The sequence below is a fragment of the Salmo salar genome, chromosome ssa04 (genome assembly GCF_905237065.1).
Source record: "Salmo salar chromosome ssa04, Ssal_v3.1, whole genome shotgun sequence".
Lineage (NCBI taxonomy): Eukaryota > Metazoa > Chordata > Actinopteri > Salmoniformes > Salmonidae > Salmo > Salmo salar.
Genome location: NC_059445.1, coordinates 62,524,799 through 62,547,845, shown reverse-complemented (window position 1 = coordinate 62,547,845; position 23,047 = coordinate 62,524,799). Strand labels below are relative to the sequence as shown.

Sequence of the window (23,047 nt, the reverse complement as noted above, 5' to 3'; positions counted from 1 at the left end):
AATGTTGGTTTGGTCCAAATAGCGGCGTTTTGCTCGTGCGTTCCAGACACTATCCAAAATGGTAAATCAGGGTTACGAGCATGGCGCAATTCGTGGAACAAAAAAATTCTAAATATTCCATTACCGTACTTCGAAGCATGTCAACCGCTGTTTAAAATCCATTTTTATGCCATTTTTCTCGTAAAAAAGCGATAATGTTCCGACCGGGAATCTCCGTTTAGGTAAACAGAGGAAAGAAAACAAAGCTTTCGGTCGACGCGGGCACGAGCCTGAGTCTCACAGTACTGTAACCAGCCACTACCCAAACGCGCTACTTTGTTTCAGCCAGAGCCTGCAAAGCCACGATTCAGCTTTTTGCCGCCTTCTGAGAGCCTATGGCAGCCGTAGGAAGTGTCACGTAACAGCAGAGATCCTTTGTAATGGATAGAGATGGCAAAGAAGGCCAAGAAATGATCAGATAGGGTACTTCCTGTACAGAATCTTCTCAGGTTTTGACCTGCCATTTGAGTTCTGTTATACTCACAGACACCATTCAAACAGTTTTAGAAACTTTGGAGTGTTTTCTATCCAAAGCCAATAATTATATGCATATTCTAGTTACTGGGCAGGAGTAGTAACCAGATTAAATCGGGTACGTTTTTTATCCAGCCGTGTCAATACTGCCCCCTAGCCCTAACAGGTTAAACTCATCAACTGGGAAAACTCCAAACTGTTCTTCATGTCCTGGACCTCTCTGGTCAGGTCGTTCATTCTTTTATTAGTTAACTTCTTTGAGATAGGGGGCAGTATTTTCACGGCCGGATAAAAAAACATACCCGATTTTATCTGGTTACTACTCCTGCCCAGAAACTAGAATATGCATATAATTAGTAGATTTGGATAGAAAACACTCTAAAGTTTCTAAAACTGTTTGAATGGTGTCTGTGAGTATAACAGAACTCATATGGCAGGCCAAAACCTGAGAAGATTCCATACAGGAAGTGCCCTGTCTGACAATTTGTTGTCCTTCTGTTGCATCTCTATCGAAAATACAGCATCTGTGCTGTAACGTGACATTTTCTAAGGCTTCCATTGGCTCTCTAAAGCCGCCAGAAAGTGGAATGGGGTGTCTGCTGTCACTGGGCAAAGAACAGCAGCAGAATTTGTAAGTGGTCAGCCTGGGGACAGTGACACTGGAGATGCGCGTCCACGAGACTACTCCATTTTTTTCTTTCAGCCTTTGAATGAATACAACGTTGCCCGGTTGGAATATTATTACTATTTTACGAGAAAAATAGCATAAAAATTGATTTTAAACAGCGTTTGACATGCTTCTAAGTACGGTAATGGAATATTTGGGGGTTTTTTGCCACGAAATGCGCTCGCGCGTCACCCTTCGGATAGTGACCTGAACGCACGAACAAAACGGAGCTATTTGAATATAACTATGGATTATTTGGAACCAAAACAACATTTGTTGTTGAAGTAGAAGTCCTGGGAGTGCATTCTGACGAAGAACAGCAAAGGTAATCCAATTTTTCTAATAGTAATTCTGAGTTTAGGTTGTCCCAAACTTGGTGGGTGTCAATAGCTAGCCGTGATGGCCGAGCTATGTACTCAGAATATTGCAAAATGTGCTTTCGCCGAAAAGCTATTTTAAAATCTGACACCGCGATTGCATAAAGGAGTTCTGTATCTCTAATTCTTAAAATAATTGTTATGTATTTAGTCAACGTTTATCATGAGTAATTTAGTAAATTCACCGGAAGTTTTCGGTGGGTATGCTAATGTAAAAAGCTGGTTTTTGATATAAATATGAACTTGATTGAACAAAACATGCATGTATTGTATAACATAATGTCCTAGGAGTGTCATCTGATGAAGATCATCAAAGATTAGTGCTGCATTTAGCTGTGGTTTGGGTTTATGTGACATATAAGCTTGCTTGGAAAATGGCTGTGTGATTATTTGTGTCTATGTGCTCTCCTAACATAATCTAATGTTTTGCTTTCGCTGTAAAGCCTTCTTGAAATCAGACAATGTGGTTAGATTAACGAGAGTCTTATCTTTAAAATTGTGTAAAATAGTGATTGTTTGAGAAAATTGAATTCTGGTATTTTAGTTGGTTTTGTATTTTGCGCCGTGCGATGCCATTGGATGTTGGCTAGGGGTTCCGCAGGCGGAACGGGGTTCCGCTAGCGGAACGTCTGTCCTCAACAGGTTAACTCCACCAGTATTTGGAAACAACACTTGAAGCTATTTTCTTGTTGTTGTAACAACTGCTTGTTGAAATGTTTTTGTTCTTTTAAAAGATCCTTCACCTGTGATAGAGAGATACAATTGTCCTCATCGGTACCAACGGCTTTGGTCTTTGTCATGGTAGCAACGTAGGCTATGCTTTTACTCCTCGTAGTTCCAGACATTGCAGGTCGCAGGGAAGATGGGAACAGCAACACACAGCAGGGATCTAGACAGTCGCAAGCCTGGGACAATCCTTGGTCCCAGCCACAAGGTCTAAACGCATCACGGGCTGCATTCAAGCCCTCAAGGAAATCCCGCTAGCTTGATAGGCAGCTAACAGTGGCAGCTAGGCTTGCTGCTATGCCAGGTAGCTCATCAGACTCTTGGTCGGCAGGATCCCTGGACAGATAGCAGCTGTCCTAACAAAAGATACCAACCGTGTTGTGGGATCCAAACTCAAAAAGGTAGCTAGCTAGTAACCAAACTTTTTCAATAGAATTTTTTTTCTGAGACTTTCAAAACTTTCCAAAACAGCAAACTGAGCTCTCCCTCGTTCTGCGTTCAACAGGAAGTAATGAAGACGCGCATGAACTGGAATGCCTTTGAGTGTGGACTGTATTATTATGCATACTGGGTGGACTGGTTACTTTATGCTGCGCTCCAAACTTTCTATCCATGAGTCTGGGAGAGAACGTATAGGTCTTGGCGATGCTGTTGGTTCATTGATTGTGCAAGGCGGCTAAGCCTACAATTATAGTGAATAGCCTAGTAATAGGGAATTTTATATACTTTCATAATTAATAGGCTGACACATTACCTTTAACTACAGAATATCTCACCACTGTGCGTTTCTATCTTCTCCTCTCTCCTTTATTCCTTTCTCGAGTGCGCAGAGAGTGTGGTTGTCAACAGTTTAATGTGTTTCACTGTAAAAACATGTTACTATCAATGTTCCCTAACAGATTTCACTGGGTAGCTGCAGGAACAGGGTTGGAGAGCCCATGGCATACAGAGTTTCGGCGGAATATAACATGTCACGCAATGAGAGGCTGCATGCTCTTCAAACAGTGGTTGATCCATAGAGTGAAATAACCGGAGTAGCCTACATGGCATGATTGAAAAGAAAAACAGCGGGAAAGCAGCCTCCATTCACTATTCGAATGCGTATGGTTGACGTGTATTTTATCCTCTGACCATGTTCCTGCCCATTTGATAATAGGCCATTGTAAATCAAAAGACAAGATTAAATTGAGAAATAGTGAAAGTATGATCACTTGATGAGAGAATAGCTGTGCAGCCTGAGGGATGGAACAGAGGGCAAGTGTTTAGTTTTTTTTACAACTTTCGCAAATAATCAATAGCCTATAGTCGCATCATGCAGCCTATGTTTGATTTCTAAAACATTCTAAGGTTTGCTTCATTCACAACTAAAGTTGCCAAATAACTCTAAATCTAGTGTATAGAACCTGTTTCAAATGATCACTTTTACACTCAACATAGCCACTTCATATGCACACTCACTCCCGAATGGGAAAAATAGCAGAATAAAAAAAAAGATAAGTTAAATTATATTCTTATTATAAAATCATATTATTTAAAATAATGGCACGGGACTTCTTGTCTGCTAAATGAATAAGCCTACAGCCTATGACATGGTACATAGCCAAACTCATATTCGGTTCTTCTGAACTAAAAACAAATCATAGCCTAATCTTTAGACCAGCCTAATATAAATAATGGATTTATTGTGATGGTGTATATTGCATTCATTTATTAGACTTTTTAAATGTGGTGTTCCAAAGGCACGCATCAGTGGCTTGTATGCGTGGAGGCCTGGAGATGCTAAACATGTTTTTATGTTAATTAACGATCAATTACTGTGAGACAGGCAGTGTTTTGCATGACAATAACCGGCTGAAATAATTTCATGACCGCCACAGCCCTAGTAGATTCACTAAGGCAATCCCCTCCCCTGAAACTGAAACTGTCTAGGCAATCCCCTGAAACTGTCTAGGCAGCAGCCAGAGAATTAGTGAACCGATGACATCATTGTGTATGATTTTGAAGTTTATATTGACACACTTATTTTAAATTGGGATGGAAGCTAAATGATATTTATACCCTCTGTGTTCTTTCTTTAGAATTTGTATCTTTGTGTAACACGTTTCCAAGGAGGTCAGGTTAACACTAAGCAGATAGCAGATTGTTGCTATCAAGAGGATGTGAAAGTAATGGAGATTGGGATAATGAGCGAGAAACGAGCTGGATGTATCACCAAGTCGTTTGGTGTTGAAGCCGGTGTTGGTGTTGGAGAGTTCAGTTGAAGGTCTTTAAAGGAAGGAAATGAGTTTGGTTGTTTTCTAAAATAGTCTTTGTTATTAGATGAGTATAACCCTTCTATTTGAAACTAGTGTGGTAAACCGTAGGGTGTTGGGTTGAGATGAACACAGAGACGGGGAGGTTTTAGTCCGCAAACACAACTTTACTAGGACATAAAATAAACATAACAAAGAAAATCACGTATGTTTGGCTCGGTCCTTCTTCTCAGCTTTTGCTCTGTGTCGGTCTTTCCCCGTCCTTCCTAACGGTGTGCCACAGTGCTCCTTTTATTTGGCCTCCACGGCTGGTTGGCACTGTCCCCTAATTACCTTCACTTGGAGCTATCCGTGTCGGGGTGCCCAGCTCATGTACTCCCAGCAGAGGGAGCCAATGTCGCATCACGTACCTCCCCTCTATTACCATCCTCCGGGGTAGACCTCCTGGGATACCCCCCCCCCAGCCCTGACTGGGAGGGAGGGAGGCATGCTCAGGGCTAGGTTTGCATCCCTCCTGGAGAGGGTGTCCGCTTTGCCGTGTTGGGCCCCCGACCTGTGGATGACAAAGAAAGAGAATCGTTGTAAGGACAGGAACCAGGGGGTGACATGGTCATTAATGTCCTTACCTCTTGCCATCCACACAAGGGGGGCATGGTCAGTGATCAGGGTGAACTTCCTCCCGAGGAGGTAATACTTGAGGGTGTCCAGTGCCCACTTCACGGCGAGGCACTCCTTCTCGACAATCAAGTACTTCTTCTCCCTCGGGAGGAGCTTCCTGCTGACATACATGATTTGGTGCTCCTCGCCTTCCTGCTCTTGGGACAAAACGGCCCCTACCCCTGTGTCAGACGTGTCTGTCTGGACCAGGAGGTTTTTTGAGAAGTCCGGGGTGATGAGTACCGGGTGCGAACATAGCGCATCCTTCAGGGCCTGGAATGCCGCCTCTGTGTCATCCGTCCATCGCACCGTCTGGGGTAGTCGTGCCTTCATTAAGTCTGTGAAGTGAGAAGCTATTGCGGAAAAGTTAGGTACAAATCGACTGCAGCAGCCTGCTAACCCCAGGAATGACTTCACCTGCCTCTTGGTTCGGGGGACAGGCCATCCCCTAATGGCAGTGATTATTTTTCTTCTTGGGTTTCCCCTCCCGATCTGATAGCCCAGGTACTCCACCTCGGCGTAGCCCAGTTTGCACTTGTGGGGGTTCGCGGTCAGACCTGCATCCCTTAGCGCATCCACCATTGCCTGTAACCTACAAAGATGTGACTCCCAACTGTCACTGTGCACAATTATGTCATCCAAATAAGCAGCCGTGTACTCACTGTGCGGCCGCAAGACTCGGTCCATGAGTAGCTGAAAGGTCGCTGGTGCCACGTGGAGGCCGAAAGGAAGAACCCGGTAGTGGTATAGCCACCCGCTCGGGATGGAAAGGGCAGTCTTCTCCCGGGAGGTCGCTGCCAGCGGTACCTGCCAGTACCCCTTTGTCAGCTCCAAGGTGCTGACGTAGCTCGCCATCCCCAAGTGGCCAATCAGTTCGTCCACCCTAGGCATGGGGTAGGCATCGAACTTACTGACCTCGTTCAGGCCCCGGAAGTCATTGCCGAAGAGGACAGTTCCGTCAGGTTTCGGAACCAGCACTATAGGGCTAGACCACTCACTGTGGGACTCCTCCAGAACCCCCATCTCTAGCATTGTCATCACTTCCCACTGGACTGCCACCCTCCGGGCTTCTGGTATCCGGTATGGCCGTTTACGCACTTTTTCTCCTGGACGTGTGTGGATATGATGTTCCACGAGATCCGTGCGCCCCGGCACCTCGGAGAACACGGCCGTATTCTGCTGGACCAACTCTCTGAGCTCTTGTCGTTGGGTCAGGCTGAGGTCTTCCCCCATTGCAACTTCGACAGAGGGCGGGCTCTACCCGGCTAAATAAATGGAAGAGCTCCCATGCGATACGTTTTGCTGCCGCCGTGCGTAGCGGGATTGCCTCAGGATACCGGGTGGCGTAATCCACGATTACCAGGATGCATTGGTGTCCCCTCGCGGTCTTCACCAATGGACCCACCAGATCCATGGCCACCCGCTCAAATGGCACTCCTATAATGGGCAAGGGAACCCAAGGGTTTCTATAATGTACCCTCGGAGCTGTGATCTGGCACTCCACGGCGCGCTTGACTCCGGGCCAGTGGAACCAGTTCTGCACCCTGGTTTTCTCCATCCCCAGGTGTGCCCCAAGCAGGTGGGTGTGGGCAAGCTGCAACACAGTCCTAACATACTGGCTGGGTATGAGTAACAAGTCTTTTGTCTCCCCATTGTGCATTACTACCTGATACAATAAGTTACAGTTGAAGTCGGAAGTTTACATACACCGTGGCCAAATACATTTAAACTCCCTGACATTTAATCAGAGTAAAAAGTCCCTGTTTTAGGTCAGTTAGGATCACCACTTTATTTTAAGAATGTGAAATGTCAGAATAATAGTAGAGAGAATTATTTATTTCAGCTTTTATTTCTTTCATCACATTCCCAGTGGGGCAGAAGTTTACATACACTCAATTAGTATTTGGTAGCATTGCCTTTAAATTGTTTAACTTCGGTCAAACGTTTTGGGTAGCCTTCCACAAGCTTCCCACAATAAGTTGGGTGAATTTTTGCCCATTCCTCCTGACAGAGCTGGTGTAACTGAGTCAGGTTTGTAGGCCTCCTTGCCCGCACACGTTTTTCCGTTCTGCCCACACATTTTCTATAGGATTGACGCCAGGGCTTTGGGATGGCCACTCCAATATCTTGACTTTGTTGTCCTTAAGCCATTTTGTCACAACTTTGGAAGTATGCTTGGGGTCATTGTCCATTTGGAAGGCCCATTTGCGACCAAGCTTTAACTTCCTGACTGATGTCTTGAGATGTTGCTTCAATATATCCACATAATTTTCCCTCCTCATGAAGCCATCTATTTTGTGAAGTGCACCAGTCCCTCCTGCAGCAAAGCACCCCCACAACATGATGCTGCCACCCCCATGCATCACGGTTGGGATGGTGTTCTTCGGCTTGCAAGCGTCCCCCTTTTTCCCCCAAACATAATGATGGTCATTATGGCCAAACAGTTCTATTTTTGTTTCATCAGACCAGAGGACATTTCTCCAAAAAGTATGATCTTTGTCCCCATGTGCAGTTGCAAACTGTAGTCTGGCTTTTTTTATGGTGGTTTTGGAGCGGTGACTTCTTCCTTCCTGAGCGGCCTTTCAGGTTATGTCGATATAGGACTCGTTTTACTGTGGATATAGATACTTTTGTACCTGTTTCCTCCAGCATCTTCACAAAGTCCTTTGCTGTTGTTCTTGGACTTTTCGCACCAAAGTACGTTCATCTCTAGGAGACAGAATGCGTCTCCTTCCTGAGCGGTATGACGTGGTCCCATGGTGTTTATACTCGCATACTCTTGTTTGTACAGATGAACGTGGTACCCTCAGTTGTTTGGAAATTGCTCCCAAGGATGAACCAGACTTGTGGAGGTCTACAGTTCTTTTTCTGAGGTCTTGGCTGATTTCTTTTGATTTTTTTTCCATGATGTCAAGCAAAGAGGCACTGAGTTTGAAGGTAGGCCTTGAAATACATCCACAGGTACACCTCCAATTGACTCAAATGATGTCAATTAGCCTATCAGAAGCTTCTAAAGCCATGACATCATTTTCTGACATTTTCCAAGCTGTTTAAAGGCACAGTAAACTTAGTGATTGTCAACTTCTGACCCACTGGAATTGTGATACAGTGAATTATAAGTGAAATAATCTGTCAGTTAACAATTGTTGGAAAAATTACTTGTGTCATCCACAAAGTAGATGTCCTAACCGACTTTCCAAAACTATAGTTCTTAACAAGAAATTTGTGGAGTGGTTGAAAAACGAGTTTTAATGACTCCAACCTAAGTGTATGTAAACTTCCGACTTCAACAGTATATTTTCGGACTTGATATACAGCCATTGATTCTTGAATAATATAACTTTTTGGGGCCTAACTATATCTTTACAATAGCTACCATCAAACACTTCTGTTGGTGTTTTACTTCCTTTTGGCCCTGACAGTCGCTCTAAAGAGGCTCATAGAAATGCATGAGATGTCTCCGGTCTTATTTGCACTCCGTCCACATCAGCATGAAAGCCTCTTTCTGAGCGCCTACAAATGTATGACCTTCTAAATGGATTGTGTTTATTATCAGAGGGCCCACAACTCAAAAAGGAAGTTCTTTATGTATTCTTTATCCATTCCCTGAATGTAGTTTATTTTTTCTTTCTTAATACATATGGCTTTTATTTTATCCAAAATGATTTAACTGAATAAACAGCCTCACACTTTTGTTGTGGATCAGAGAGAAACTTGGCCAGGACGTGAAGGGTTTGGAACAAGATGAAAGCAAAACAAACAGCTAACAATGAAACACAAAACATAGTCCATAGGAGTGTTCTTTCTAGTAGTATTGTTGTTTTTTAATGGCAGTCTATTTGAAATTTACACATTGTCAAGAGAGTAGTGGTGCACGCTCTCGTGTCTGGGGGAGCACATGGGATTGAACAGCGAAAATATATATTATATGCATACATATATATGACCCGGAGTAATTCCTGACAGCTGCCGAGTTGAATAAATGGCTCTGGGAATTGGGGAACACTCCACATAGCCATTGAAAGGGGTAAATTTAGCTGGTCGGAAAAGAGGGAGCAGCGAAGGGATGACTGAAGGGAAATAGTACTGCACAGAGAACTCTCTTTCTCTCATTCTCTTCTATAGGCTCTCTGTTCAGAGAAAAAACTCCAATGTTGAGTGCCTTGTACAGTACCAGTCAAAAGTTTGGACACACCTACTTCCAGGGCTTTTCTTTTTTACTATTTTCTACATTGTAGAATACTAGTGAAGACATCAACACATATGGAATTATGTAGTAACCAAAAAAGTGTTAAACAAATCAAAATATATTTTATATTTGAGATTATTTGAAAGTACAGTGGTTCCTCCTTTAAAAGTTGTGTCATACTGCGACACATCTTGCGTGCTGCATTTTGTGGCACGTAAATTAATTGTCAGCCATTTTTTCCGTTACTGCAAGTTATTGCTAGTTTGACAACCAGAGGGCATCTTTGAGAAGCATTTGATAGTATTCCGTATTGGCATTACCAGAGAATTTAAAACCTTTTTTGTAATAACATAGTATATGGGATTGATTTTAAGAAATTTGGGTGAATTAATATTATGGTGTTTCTATTCAGAGAAAAACGAAACCCTCAGGGTTTCCGTTAGGATGGAATGGAAAATATGGCGCTGTACAAGTGACGGTTGGGAGTAGGCTACAGGATTGGAGGATTCTAAATTGTTTGCCTTTATTAGACAACTTTGTTCCTATATTTCTGTAAATCAGGGATATTTATTCCCATAGTAATTCGTTATGGATCATAACTAAATCAACATCTACATTTGAAAGAGTTTATTGTTATCATTATTAAATGTGTTTATTTGTTTATTAGGCTACTGTGCAGTCTACAATACATACTGTAGTAAACATAGGAGGGTGCCTAATTCCTTACATAAGAGAGAGCAGGACACCGGTGTTATTTCATAGTTGTGATGTCTTCACTATTATTCTACAATGTAGAAACTAGAAGGTGTGTCCACTTTTGACTGGTACTTGCTTAATTAATCATATTAATATTCTGTTTTTTCTATTACAAGAAAATGAAAAACCATCTGGGTTTCCATTAGGAGCTGTACAACGTGATGGTCGGCAGTACAGTACTGGGCTATATTTTTGAGATTTAGTTTTCATTTAACCTAGAGTGAGCGAGAAAAAGGCAATTCTGGAACATGGGGTGAGACATTCTCACCAATTTGTAAGTAAAGCCAGTTTGTTATTTAGAATTATTTATTTCTAGAGAAACCTAACTTGATTATTTAGCAGACACACATCTTAAGAATATCATGGAATATTTGAACATTTTCATTTCTCCATGCTTGTCTCAGAGCAGCGCGAAACGGTGCTAAAATAGACGCCCACACGTGGTATCTTGCTTCGGTTACACATCCATGGAATAGCAGAACAGCATAACGGTCCGGGCTGCCCTTGCTGTGCTTGGTGAGCAGTTGGTCAAGTTCTGTTGTCAGAAGAGGAATGGAAATGTCAGGGTGAACCAAAGACCTGATGAACCTGATGTGGAGTTCCAGAGCTCACAGGTGTGCCTGGCATGGATTGTGACTCCATCTCGTTGCTCGCCCTTTTCAACGCGTGAGTGAGTCAATGATTCCAATGATTCGTCTGACAAACAAAGAACTTTGCGTTCTGCAGGCCCAGGCATGGATCAAAGCTGGCGAAACATTCAATAATGTCATCTTCACATACGAATCAACCATGGCCCTTGAGCAATTTGCTCAAAATTGCTACAGAAAAAAGGAAGAAGATCAAGAAGATTAACGAAAGCATAAAGATGTTGATGAGGAAATGCTGTGTTGCTGTTTTGAGTCAGAAAGTACTTAAGTACTTAAGCATCAAATACATTGCAAGTTGAGGGATTTTCACAACAGTAGCCAGGCTATAAAAAGTCTATTGTCCTGCAAATAGGAAACATTTGCATGATGGGCTACATCCTTTATTGTAACCAGAATGTCACACATATTTGTATCTACCTTTCCAATTACTTTCAGAGTTTGGGATTTACAAATGTGCGCTTTTAATTATTAGTTACATTGTTTTAGTTCGAACGTGCAGACTTTTTTTTTCTTTAAAATATTTAAACAATTAAGCCCTCTTGTTGTTTGTAAAGTCAAATTAAAATGAAGAATATTGTTGAAATGAATTGCTCGACTGGTGTAGGTTTTCTCCATCTGTTGGTGTGCAACACTTGCATAACAAGTTAGCTGTATTTTCAGCACCAGCCACTGTTCACCTCCATCTGATTGTGCTGCGGTTGCCGCCAGTTGTTTTTAAACTGAACCTTTATTTAACTAGGCAAGTCAGGTAAGAACAAATTCTTATTTACAATGAAGGCCTACCCCAGCCAAACCTGGATGACGCTGGGCCAATTGTGCGCCGCCCTATGGCACTCCCAATCACGGTCAGATGTGATACAGCCTGAATTCGAACCAGGGACTGTAGTAAAAGCCTCTTGCACCAAGATGCAGTGCCTTAGACCGCTGTGCCACTCGGGAACCATGACATATATATATATATATATATTTATTATTATTATTATATATATTTTTTTCCCCAGAACATTAACCATGTGTAGGTAGATGTGGAAAGATCGATACAAATTATTTGTCGGGGGGGTTCAGGGGTTCACACCTAGTTCGAGGGGGGAGGGTGTTACACCGAGCTCGGCTATTAGACAAGTCTTTAGTAAAGGTTAGAGGTCGACTGATTATGATTTTTGAACGCCGATACTGATTATTGGAGGACCAATAAAAGCCGATGCCGATTAATCGGACGTTTTTATTTATTTATTTATTTATTTATTTATTTGTAATAATGACAATTACAACAATACTGAATGAACACTTATTTTAACTTAATATAATACATCAATAAAATCAATTTACCCTCAAATAAATAATGAAACATGTTTAAATAATGCAAAAACAAAGTGTTGGAGAAGAAAGTAAAAGTGCAATATGTGCCATGTAAAAAAAGCTAACGTTTAAGTTCCTTGCTCAGAACATGAGAACATATGAAAGCTGGTGGTTCCTTTCAACAAGTTTTAGGTTGTAGTTATTATAGGAATTATAGGACTATTTCTCTCTATACGATTTGTATTTCATATACCTTTGACTATTGGATGTTCTTATAGGCACTTTAGTATTGCCAGTGTAACAGAATAGCTTCCGTCCCTCTCCTCACTCCTACCTGGGCTCGAACCAGGAACACATCGACAACAGCCACCCTCGAAGCAGCATTACCCATGTAGAGCAAGGGGAAAAACTACTCCAAGTCTCAGAGTGAGTGACGTTTGAAACGCTATTAGCGCGCACCCGGCTAACTAGCTAGCCATTTCACATCGGTTACACCAGCCTAATCTTGGGAGTTGGCAGGCTTGAAGTCATAAACAGCGCAATGCATTGCGAAGGGCTGCTGGCAAACGCACGAAAGTGCTGTTTGAATGAATGCTTACGAGCCTGCTCTTTTGTTAAATCATCCCCCGTTTGGCAAAGTTGGCTGTCTTTGTTAGGAAGAAATAGTCTTACCAGTTCGCAACGAGCCAGGGGGCCCAAACTGCTGCATATACCCTGACTCTGTTTGCAAGAGAAGTGACACATTTTCCCTAGTTAAAAGAAATTAATCTTGGCAGGCAATATTAACTAAATATGTAGGTTTAAAAATATATACTTGTGTATTGATTTTAAGAAAGGCATTGATGTTTATGGTTGGAGCAACGTGTACCTAAGCGATTATATGCAACACAGGACAGGCTAGATAAACTAGTAATATCATCAACCATGTGTAGTTAACTAGTGATTATGATTGATTGATTGTTTTTTATAAGATAAGTTTAATGCTAGCTATCAACTTACCTTGGCTTCTTACTGCATTCGCGTAACAGGCAGGCTCCTCGTGGAGTGCAATGTAAAGCAGGTGGTTAGAGCGTTGGACTAGTTAACCGTAAGGTTGCAAGATTGAATCCCCCTGAACAAGGCAGTTAACCCACCGTTCCTAGGCCGTCATTGAAAATAAGAACGTGTTCTTAACTGACTTGCCTAGTTAAATAAAGGTCTAAAAATACCGATTTCCGATTGTTATGAAAACTTGAAATCGGCCCTAATTAATCGGCCATTCCGATTAATCGGTCGACCTCTAGTAAAGGTTGAATAGTCTATTGTTCAGCTAATAGCCCGTCCTGCTATGCTTGTGAGAAACGAATAATAATACTTTTTCCCCTTTCCACATGTTAAAGATTCCAATTGATAAAGTGTTTTTGCCACAATCGGCCCCAACCACAATTAATACATTTGGGCACAGTCGATAGCGTGCTGGACTTCGGGCTAGAATGTTGAGGGTTCAAAACCTGCTCCCTGCTTGTTTCATTACATTATTATGCCGGTCTCAGAGCAAATAGCCTGGATTGTTACTCCCATCTGGTTCCCCGCTCTCTTCCACGCGTCATTCAGCACGCTTCTGAGCGTGTTGGCAGGATGTACTGTTTTTTTATTCTGTATATATAAATTACAAATCAGCCTTCACTTAAATCATGTTTCTAGTCTCTTGCATAGTAACAATGTGTAATCATTGATGTCCCAGGAGCAGGAGTGGTAAACACTGTTGAAGTGTATAATTGTAATACATACACGCAGACACAGCATCATTCAAATAATGGAGTTTGATACACCTGCTATTGGATATGACGGGAAAAAAACTTGCTAAATAGCGATTTTTGTAAATTAACTTCATGACAAAAAAAATGCACAATCGTTTGTCTCTACATTAACTAACATATTCCTCTCAATTGTACATTTTTTGCTTGACTCGTTATGACTTTATAACTACTTATATTTGCTTCCCCCGTAATGTTTTGTCAGCCATCTTTGCTGAAGAAAGTCACCAGGGATGGGTGGCTCGCGTCAAATTCGTCATTGGAACCACTCGATATGATTGGTCATATAAAAACCTTGGGACCCAAATGCATAATGAGTGCTCTAACTCCCCCTTGCGGTGGTCTGCAGCAATGAGGCCGTGATGCTGGGTACCTCTAAGTCCTGCGATGTAAGCTCGCAACTTTTAACGGAGGAACCACTGTAGCCACCCTTTGCCTTGATGACAGCTTTGCACACTCTTGGCATTCTCTCAACCAGCTTCATGAAGTAGTCACATGGAATGCATTTCAATTAACAGGTATGCCTTGTTAAAAGTTCATTTGTGGAATGTCTTTCCTTCTTAACCTCTCTAGGGTAGGTGGTACCAAATCGTCCCACCTACGTAACAGCCAGTGTAATCCCGTGGCGCGTTATTCAAAAACCTCAAAAACTTCAATTTTTCAAACATATGACTATTTTACACCATTTTAAAGACAAGACTCTCGTTAATCTAACCACACTGTCCGATTTCAAAAAGGCTTTACAACGAAAGCAAAACATTAGATTATGTCAGCAGAGTACCCAGCCAGAAATAATCAGACACCCATTTTTCAAGCTAGCATATAATGTCACATAAACCCAAACCACAGCTAAATGCAGCACTAACCTTTGATGATCTTCATCAGATGACAACCCTAGGACATTATGTTATACAATACATGCATGTTTTGTTCAATCAAGTTCATATTTATATCAAAAACCAGCTTTTTACATTAGCATGTGACTAGCATGTGACTAGCATTCCCACCGAACACTGCCGGTGAATTTACTAAATTACTCACGATAAACGTTCACAAAAAGCATAACAATTATTTTAAGAATTATAGATACAGAACTCCTCTATGCACTCGATATGTCCGATTTTAAAATAGCTTTTCGGTGAAAGCACATTTTGCAATATTCTCAGTAGATAGCCCGGCATCACAGGGCTAGCTATTTAGACACCCAGCAAATGTAGCACTCACCAAAGTCAGATTTACTATAAGAAAAATGTTATTACCTTTGCTGTCTTCGTCAGAATGCACTTCCAGGACTTCTACTTCAATAACAAATGTTGGTTTGGTTCAAAATAATCCATAGTTATATCCAAACAGCGGCGTTTTGTTTGTGCGTTCAAGACACTATCCGAAAGGGTAAATAAGGGTGACGAGCATGGCGCAATTCGTGACAAAAAATGTCTAAATATTCCATTACCGTACTTCGAAGCATGTCAACCGCTGTTTAAAATAAATGTTTATGCCATTTTTCTCATAAAAAAGCGATAATATTCAGACCGGGAATCTGCGTTTAGGTAAACAGACGAAAGAAAATAAAGCATTCGGTCGACTCGGGCACGCGCCTAAGCCCATAGTACTCTGATCGGCCACTTGCCAAAAGCGATAATGTGTTTCAGCCAGAGGCTGCCTCGATATCGTTCAGCTTTTTCCCGGGCTCTGAGAGCCTATGGGAGCCGTAGGAAGTGTCACGTTAGAGCAAAGATCCTCAGTCTTCAATAAAAAGAGCCAAGATGAAACACAACTTCTCAGACAGGCCACTTCCTGCATGGAATCTTCTCAGGTTTTGGCCTGCCATTTGAGTTCTGTTATACTCACAGACACCATTCAAACAGTTTTAGAAACTTTAGGGTGTTTTCTATCCAAAGCCAATAATTATATGCATATTCTAGTTACTGGGCAGGAGTAGTAACCAGATTAAATCGGGTACGTTTTTTATCCGGCCGTGTCAATACTGCCCCCTAGCCCTAACAGGTTAATGCGTTTGAGCCAATCAGTTGTGTTGCGACAAGGTAGGGGTGGTATACAGAAGATGGCCCTGTTTGGTAAAAGATGAAGTCCATGTTATGACAAGAACAGCTCAAATAAGCAAAGAGAAATGACAGTCCATCATTACTTTAAAACATGAAGGTCAGTCAATGCGTAAAATTTCAAGAACTTTGAAAGTTTCTTCAAGTGCAGTTGCAAAAACCATCAAGCGCTAGGATGAAATTGGCTCTCATGAGGACCACCACTGGAAAGGAAGACCCAGAGTTACCTCTGCTGCAGAGGATAAGTTCATTAGAGTTACCAGCCTCAGAAATTGCAGCCCAAATAAATGCTTCACAGAACTCAAGTAACAGACACATCTCAACATCAACTGTTCAGAGGAGACTGCGTGAATCAGGCCTTCATGGTCGAATTGCTGCAAAGAAACCACTACTAAAGGACACATGATTCCGTATGTGTTATTTCATAGTTTTGATGTCTTCACTATTATTCTAAAATGTAGAAAATAGTAAAAATAAAGAAAAACCCTAGAGGGCAAAGCAGAGATGAGGGCAAGGCATTCTCCATGAAAAATGACCTCTCTCACACGCAGCCACTCCACTCTTCCATGTGCTATATGCGTGTTATCGCTGAACATAGCAGGTAAAAAAAACAAACAGGCCGGAAAATTGTTTGTAGTGCTTGGGCGTAAATGGCCCTCCAACTAGGCAGTCACACACACACACACACACACACACACAGTGGTTGTTGGTGTTTTTGTAAGCTATTGTCCAAGCGTAATTTAAGTTTACCAGATCAGTAGTGGTTTATCTACTTGTTGCCTTTTTCACCCGAGGTTGATTTCTACTGGATGCCACTCTTTGTTGATAGATTTCAGATAAGGAGAGCGTCTCCTGCCCATAGCGTTGCTGCTGTCATCAGAATTCTAAATGAGAAACATGGTCAGAGTTCCCAGCTGTCGTAGATGGAAGCAGTGGGATGTTTTTGATCTAGCTATATCTGGTTACCTACCCCCTCAGAGGGAGGGAAAACGGCCAGGGGTGGGGAGTGTGTGTATGTGTAGGGGGTGTTACTTGACAGACAAGCAGCATTTGATTACATTTTCTCCTTGCTAAATGGGACTTCAGGTCTGTTTTTATAGTCCTGGGCCTTTCGTATGTACATCTGGACTGCCCAGTCCCCTTTGTCTCAGCCCATTGGAAGACAATGGCCACAGGATAGAGGCTGCACCACAGGTCTCTATTTACCATGGTAAAGCTGGGGGCAGCAGAGGGTCACGGCCGAGGCCACCACTTCATCCCGCCAGCGAGTTTAAACCTCTCCACACACAATACTCCAAAGCAACACATTCAGCAAACCACAGATATGTTGTTGCGCGCACACACACACACACACACACACACACACACACACACACACACACACACACACACACACACACACACACACACAGAGAGAGAGCTCCAAAATTTGAAGCACTCGAAGCCAAAAGCTTTTTTCCCTCAGACTTTGTAGATTAGCAACAGAGGTCTGAGAAGCAATTTAGCATGACATTCGTAAACATTTTAAAAAGGTAAAGTTATTGCGCTAACGTTCGCACAACTCTCGCTGATGGAGGTCTTCCAACCCAGAAGTGCTGTTTTCCCCTTAGTCAGACATATTGCTACTATCTGTCTCCTCTCTCTGATTCACAGTTTCCCATCGTTCCACCGACATGCCTCGTTTGATAAGGGCGGCATCGTATTGGTGATCTTCGCCGCCTCATGCATTCAGTTTGGAAAATAAATGGCAAAAATGTATTTATGCCACTGGGTGAACCGGGGCTGCCATTTTTTCTCTTTTTCTCTGTTTTATCATACGCTCTGTGAATGTTAAATCCTCCACGACTGTGTGAAGACTAACTGGCCTCATTTTTCTCCCTCAGCCGGGCTCTCTCTCCTCAAAAAGCAGCCATTGTACACACTTTTCAAAGCCCCAAAGTCTGAGGCGCAATGAGAGAAGAAACCACAATCTCCTCCTCCCAGCAACCCCACAGTAAAGATTCACCTTGAAAGGAGATGGAAATGAAGGGGGAGAGAGGCGCCAGATAGAGATTGGAGAGAGAGAGAGAGAGAGAGGGGGGTGGGATAGGGGAAGAAGAGGGGGGAAAACACTAACACAGATATCAGAACCTTTACTTTTAAATGGTTTACTGAATCTGGAGGCAATTATAGGTGGCGGGCCTCCTAATCTGGAGCTGTCTCTCTCTAAGTGTCAGCAACTTGACAGACAGGGTTAATCTGGACCAGGGCTATAGTTCACCTCTGCTCTCCAGTAGCACAGCACAGCATGGTAAACAGTCCAACCGTTTCCACTCCCACTCTATACAAATCAAATCAAATGTTATTGGACACATACACATGGTTATCAGATGTTAATGCGAGTGTAGCGATATGCTTGTGCTTCTAGTTCCGACAGTGCAGTAATATCTAACAAGTAATCTAACAATTCCCAACAACTACCTTATACACACAAATCTAAAGGGGTGAATGAGAATATGTACATATAAATATATGGATGAGCGATGGCCGAGCGGCATAGGCAAGGTGCAATAGCATATACATATGATATGAGTAATGCAAGATATGTAAACATTATTAAAGTGGCATTATTTAAAGTGGCATTGTTTAAATTGACTAGTGATCCATTTATTAGTGTTCAGTGGTTGGGTCTCAATGTTGGCAGCAGCCTCTCTGAGTTAGTGATTGTTGTTTAGCAGTCTGATGGCCTTGAGATAGAAGCTGTTTTTCAGTCTCTCGATCCCAGCTTTGATGCACCTGTACTGACCTCGCCTTCTGGATGGTAGTGATGTGAACAGGCAGTGGCTTGGGTGGTTTTTGGCCTTCCTGTGACATTGGGTGCTGTAGGTGTCATGGAGGGCAGGTAGTTTTCCCCCGGTGATGCGTTGTGCAGACCACACCACCCTCTGGAGAGCCTTGCGGTTGAGGGTGGTGCAGTTCCCATACCAGGCTGTGATACAGCCCGACAGGATGCTCTCGATTGTGCATCTGTAAAAGTTTGTCAGAGTTTTGGGTGACAAGACCAATTTCCTCAGCCTTCTGATGTTGAAGAAGCACTGTTGCGCCGCCTTCACCACACTGTCTGTGTGGGTGGACCATTTCAGTTTGTCTGTGATGTGTACGCCCAGGAACATAAAACTTTCCACCTTCTCCACTGCTGTCCCTTCGATGTGGATAGGGGGGTGCTCCCTCTACTGTTTTCTGAAGTCCATGATCATCTCTTTTGTTTTGTTGACGTTGAGTGAGAGGTAGTTTTCCTGACACCACACGCCGAGTGCCCTCACCTCCTCCCTGTAGGCTGTCTCGTTGTTGTTGGTAATCAAGCCCACTACTGTTGTCGTCTGCTAGCTTGATGATTGAGTTGGAGGCGTACATGGCCACGCAGTCGTGGGTGAACAGGGAGTACAGGAGGGGGCTGAGAACTCACCCTTGTGGGGCCCCAGTGTTGAGGGTCAGCGAAGTGGAGATGTTGTTTCCTACCTTCACCACCTAGGGGTGGCCCCTCAGAAAGCCCAGGACCCAATTGCACAGGGCAGGATTGAGACTCAGGGCCTCCAGCGTGATCAAATCAAAATAAATAAAAGTTTATTTGTCACGTGCGCCGAATACAACCAGTGAAATGCTTACTTACAGGCGCTAACCAATAGTGCAAAAAAGGTATTAGGTGAACAATAGGTAAGTAAAGAAATAAAAACAACAGTAAAAAGATAGTGAAAAATAACAGTAGCGAGGCTATATACAGAAGCGAGGCTATAAAAGTAGCGAGGCTACATACAGACACCGGTTAGTCGGGCTGATTGAGGTAGTATGTACATGTAGATATGATTAAAGTGACAATGCATATATGATGAACAGAGAGTAGCAGTAGCGTAAAAGAGGGGTTGGCGGGTGATGGGACACAATTCAGATTGCCCGGTTAGCCAATGTGCGGGAGCACTGGTTGGTCGGGCCAATTGAGGTAGTATGTACATGAATGTATAGTTAAAGTGACTATGCATATATGATAAACAGAGAGTAGCAGCAGCGTAAAAGAGGGGTGATGAGCTTGGAGGGTACTATGGTGTTGAATGCTGAGCTGTAGTCAATGAACAGCATTCTTACATAGGTATTGTCCAAATGGGATAGGGCAGTGTGCAGTGTTATGGCGATTGCATCATCTGTGTACCTGTTGGGGCGGTATGCAAACTGAAGTGGGACTAGGGTGGCCGGTAAGGTGGAGGTGAAATGATCCTTCACTCGTCTCTCAAAGCACTTCATGATGACAGAAGTGAGTCCTACGGGGCGATAGTCATTTAGTTCAGTTATCTTTGCCTTCTTGGGTACAGGAACAATGGTTCCCATCTTGAAGCATGTGGGGACAGCAGACTGGGATAGGGAGCGATTTAATATTTCCGTAACCACACCAGCCAGCTGGTCTGCGCATGCTCTGAGGATGCGGCTAGGGATGCCGTCTGGGCCAGCAGCCTTGCGAGGGTTAACACGTTTAAATGTTTTACTCACATCGGCCACAGAGGAGAGGGGGAAGCGCAGTCCTTGTTAGCGGGCCGCGATGGTGGCACTGTATTATCCTCAAAGCGAGCAAAGAAGGTGTTTAGTTTGTCTGGAAGTGTGACGTCGGTGTCCGTGACGTGGCTGGTTTTCTTTTTGTAGTCCGTGATTTCCTGTAGACTAGGCAACAGGATATAAGATAAACAGAGTATTAGCAGCTTGTATGTGAGTGTGTGTCTTGGTTTGTAGAGTCAGTATAAATGTATGTGCATATTATGTGTGAGTGAGAAAATGATGGAGTGAGTGTTTGTGTGTGTTGGAGTGACTGTGTGTGAGTGTGTAGGACCCTGTGAGTGTGCATAGAGACAGTGCAAAGATTGAAATAAGAGGTTAATTAAGATACAAGGTAAACTCATATAGTCTGTATAGCTATTTTGTTAGCTATTATCAGTTGTATTGCTTGAGGATAGAAGCTGTTCAGGAGCCTGTTGGTGTCAGACTTGATGCACTGGTACCTCTTGCCGTGCGGAAGCAGAGAAAAATTGTCTATGGCTTTGATGGTTTGAGTCTTTGACGATTTTCCTGGTCTTCTTTTCACACCGCCTGATATAGATGCCCTGGATGGCAGGGAGCTCAGCCCATCCCTCTGTATTGGTTATTGGTTTTTAGGCATCACCCCTGGAAGCATCTCACATGCATTTCCCACCTCTGTGTTGAGAAATGGAGGGGTTGAAAGTCCTTCAGAAAATAAAAAATGGATTAGCTCATTTTAGCTGTTCTCCTGCCTTCATTCCCTGGTTACACTGAGCCATCTGTTCGCTTATCTTTTGATGTAGCATTGTGTGATTAATAGTTCTTCCCTTTGGGCCTTTTTCCCTCGTAATGAAGCACTCACGCTTCTGTTGCTGCCAGCCAAGGCACGCTGCATGCTAACTGGTTAATTTATCCCCACAACCCATTGGGGATGAGGCAATGAGCAATAGATAGCTTTGTACTTCGATAGCTTGGCGGCTTTGCTGATAGCACTTGCTGAGAGGGTTAGTGTTAGGGGCTAGTTGTGTATTAACGCACTAGGTCACAACATCAGATGGAGGAGATGCAGGGGAACCAATCCTGGGTCATCCTGTTGTGAGGTCACAGGGGGGCCCTTTTTTCTGACAGAATTCTAGGATTGGACAAATGAAATGCCTTTTCAGGTTCTCACATACAGTACATGCTTGTTTCTTCAGGGTCAATCATAGAGCCTCCGATTTAAAGCTATTTTATGTGGTTAAAGCCGGCATAAAAAGTTAAATTACAGCCATATCTAATTTTTTTAAACTTTTTACCCTTTTTTCTCCCCAATTTCGTGATATCCAATTGGTAGTTACAGTCTTGTCCCATCGCTGCAACTCCCCTACAAACTCTGGAGAGGCGAAAGTCAAGAGCCATGCGTCCTCTGAAACACAGCCCTGTCAAGTCGCACTGCTTCTTGACACACTGCTCGCTTAACCCAGAAGCCAGCCGCACCAATGTGTCAGAGGAAACACTGTCCAACTGGCGACCGTGTCAGTGTGCATGCCCCTGGCCCGCCACAGGAGTCACTAGTGGGCGATGGGACAAGGATGCCCAGGCCGGCCAAACCCTCCCCTAACCCGGATGACGCTGGGCCAATTGGGTCTCCCGGTCGCCGCCAGCTGCGACACAGCCCAGCTGCGACACAGCCCAGCTGCGACCCAGCCCAGCTGCGACACAGCCCAGCTGCGACACAGCCCAGCTGCGACACAGCCCAGGATCAAATCTGGATCTGTAGTGATGGCTCTAGCACTACGATGCAGTTCCTTAGACCGCTGCGCCACTCGGGAGGTGCAGTAACTTTTTATTTAACTTTTATTTAACCCAGAAATCTCATTGAGGTCAGAATACCTCTTTCTCAAGGGTGACCTGGTGCTCAACTGAAGATGGTCTACTTGAGTCATGTGTAGAACATTGAGTGGCAGCAAGCAGCTTTGTGTGCAAGTGCGTCCCCTGCAGAGGTCAACAGTCCATGACAGGTGTCCTTACCACTAAAGCCATGTATTGTCAATGGGTTGTGAAAAAAGGCCCAACTTCCTTTTGCAGCCAAACATTCTAAACCCTAATCACTTTTCCATTTCCAAACCGAGTACACAGACCGCTGTCTCCACATTTGAGAGAAAAACTACTTGTCATTACAGGAGACAATGGTGTAATGAATGATAGTCATTCTCCTCCAAAAACACAGCCCCTAATAAAACTCTCCACACAGTCTCTGTAGCACAGGCTCTCTGAAATCAATGTGACATACTAGCCTCCTAGTCATTGCTATATATACTGTATCTGGATGGGGAGTGAGTGAGTGAGCGAGCCAGCAAGGCGATGATTGGGCGAGCAGGCACGCTGCACTCGTTCACATCGCCGACCAGAGCCGTCAGCCTAGTTCTGGGCTCCCGTCCTCCTTTTTCAAAGGCAAAGCGCCCGGTAAACAGCTTGTTACACCGCTGCCAGTGGAGCCGACAGGAGTGGCTGCCGCTGCCCTCCTCACTTCCTTCCTCCCTCTCTCCTCTGACGTGGTGTGTTGTCTGCCCTCCTCACTTCCTCC

General features: G+C 43.5%; 1 protein-coding gene across 21 annotated transcripts in view; it reads left to right on the top strand.

Annotated features, from left to right (window-relative positions):
• Positions 1–23,047, top strand: part of LOC106603640 (neural cell adhesion molecule 1) — a 303,528-nt gene that overhangs the window by 153,378 nt on the left and 127,103 nt on the right. The window lies entirely within an intron of this gene.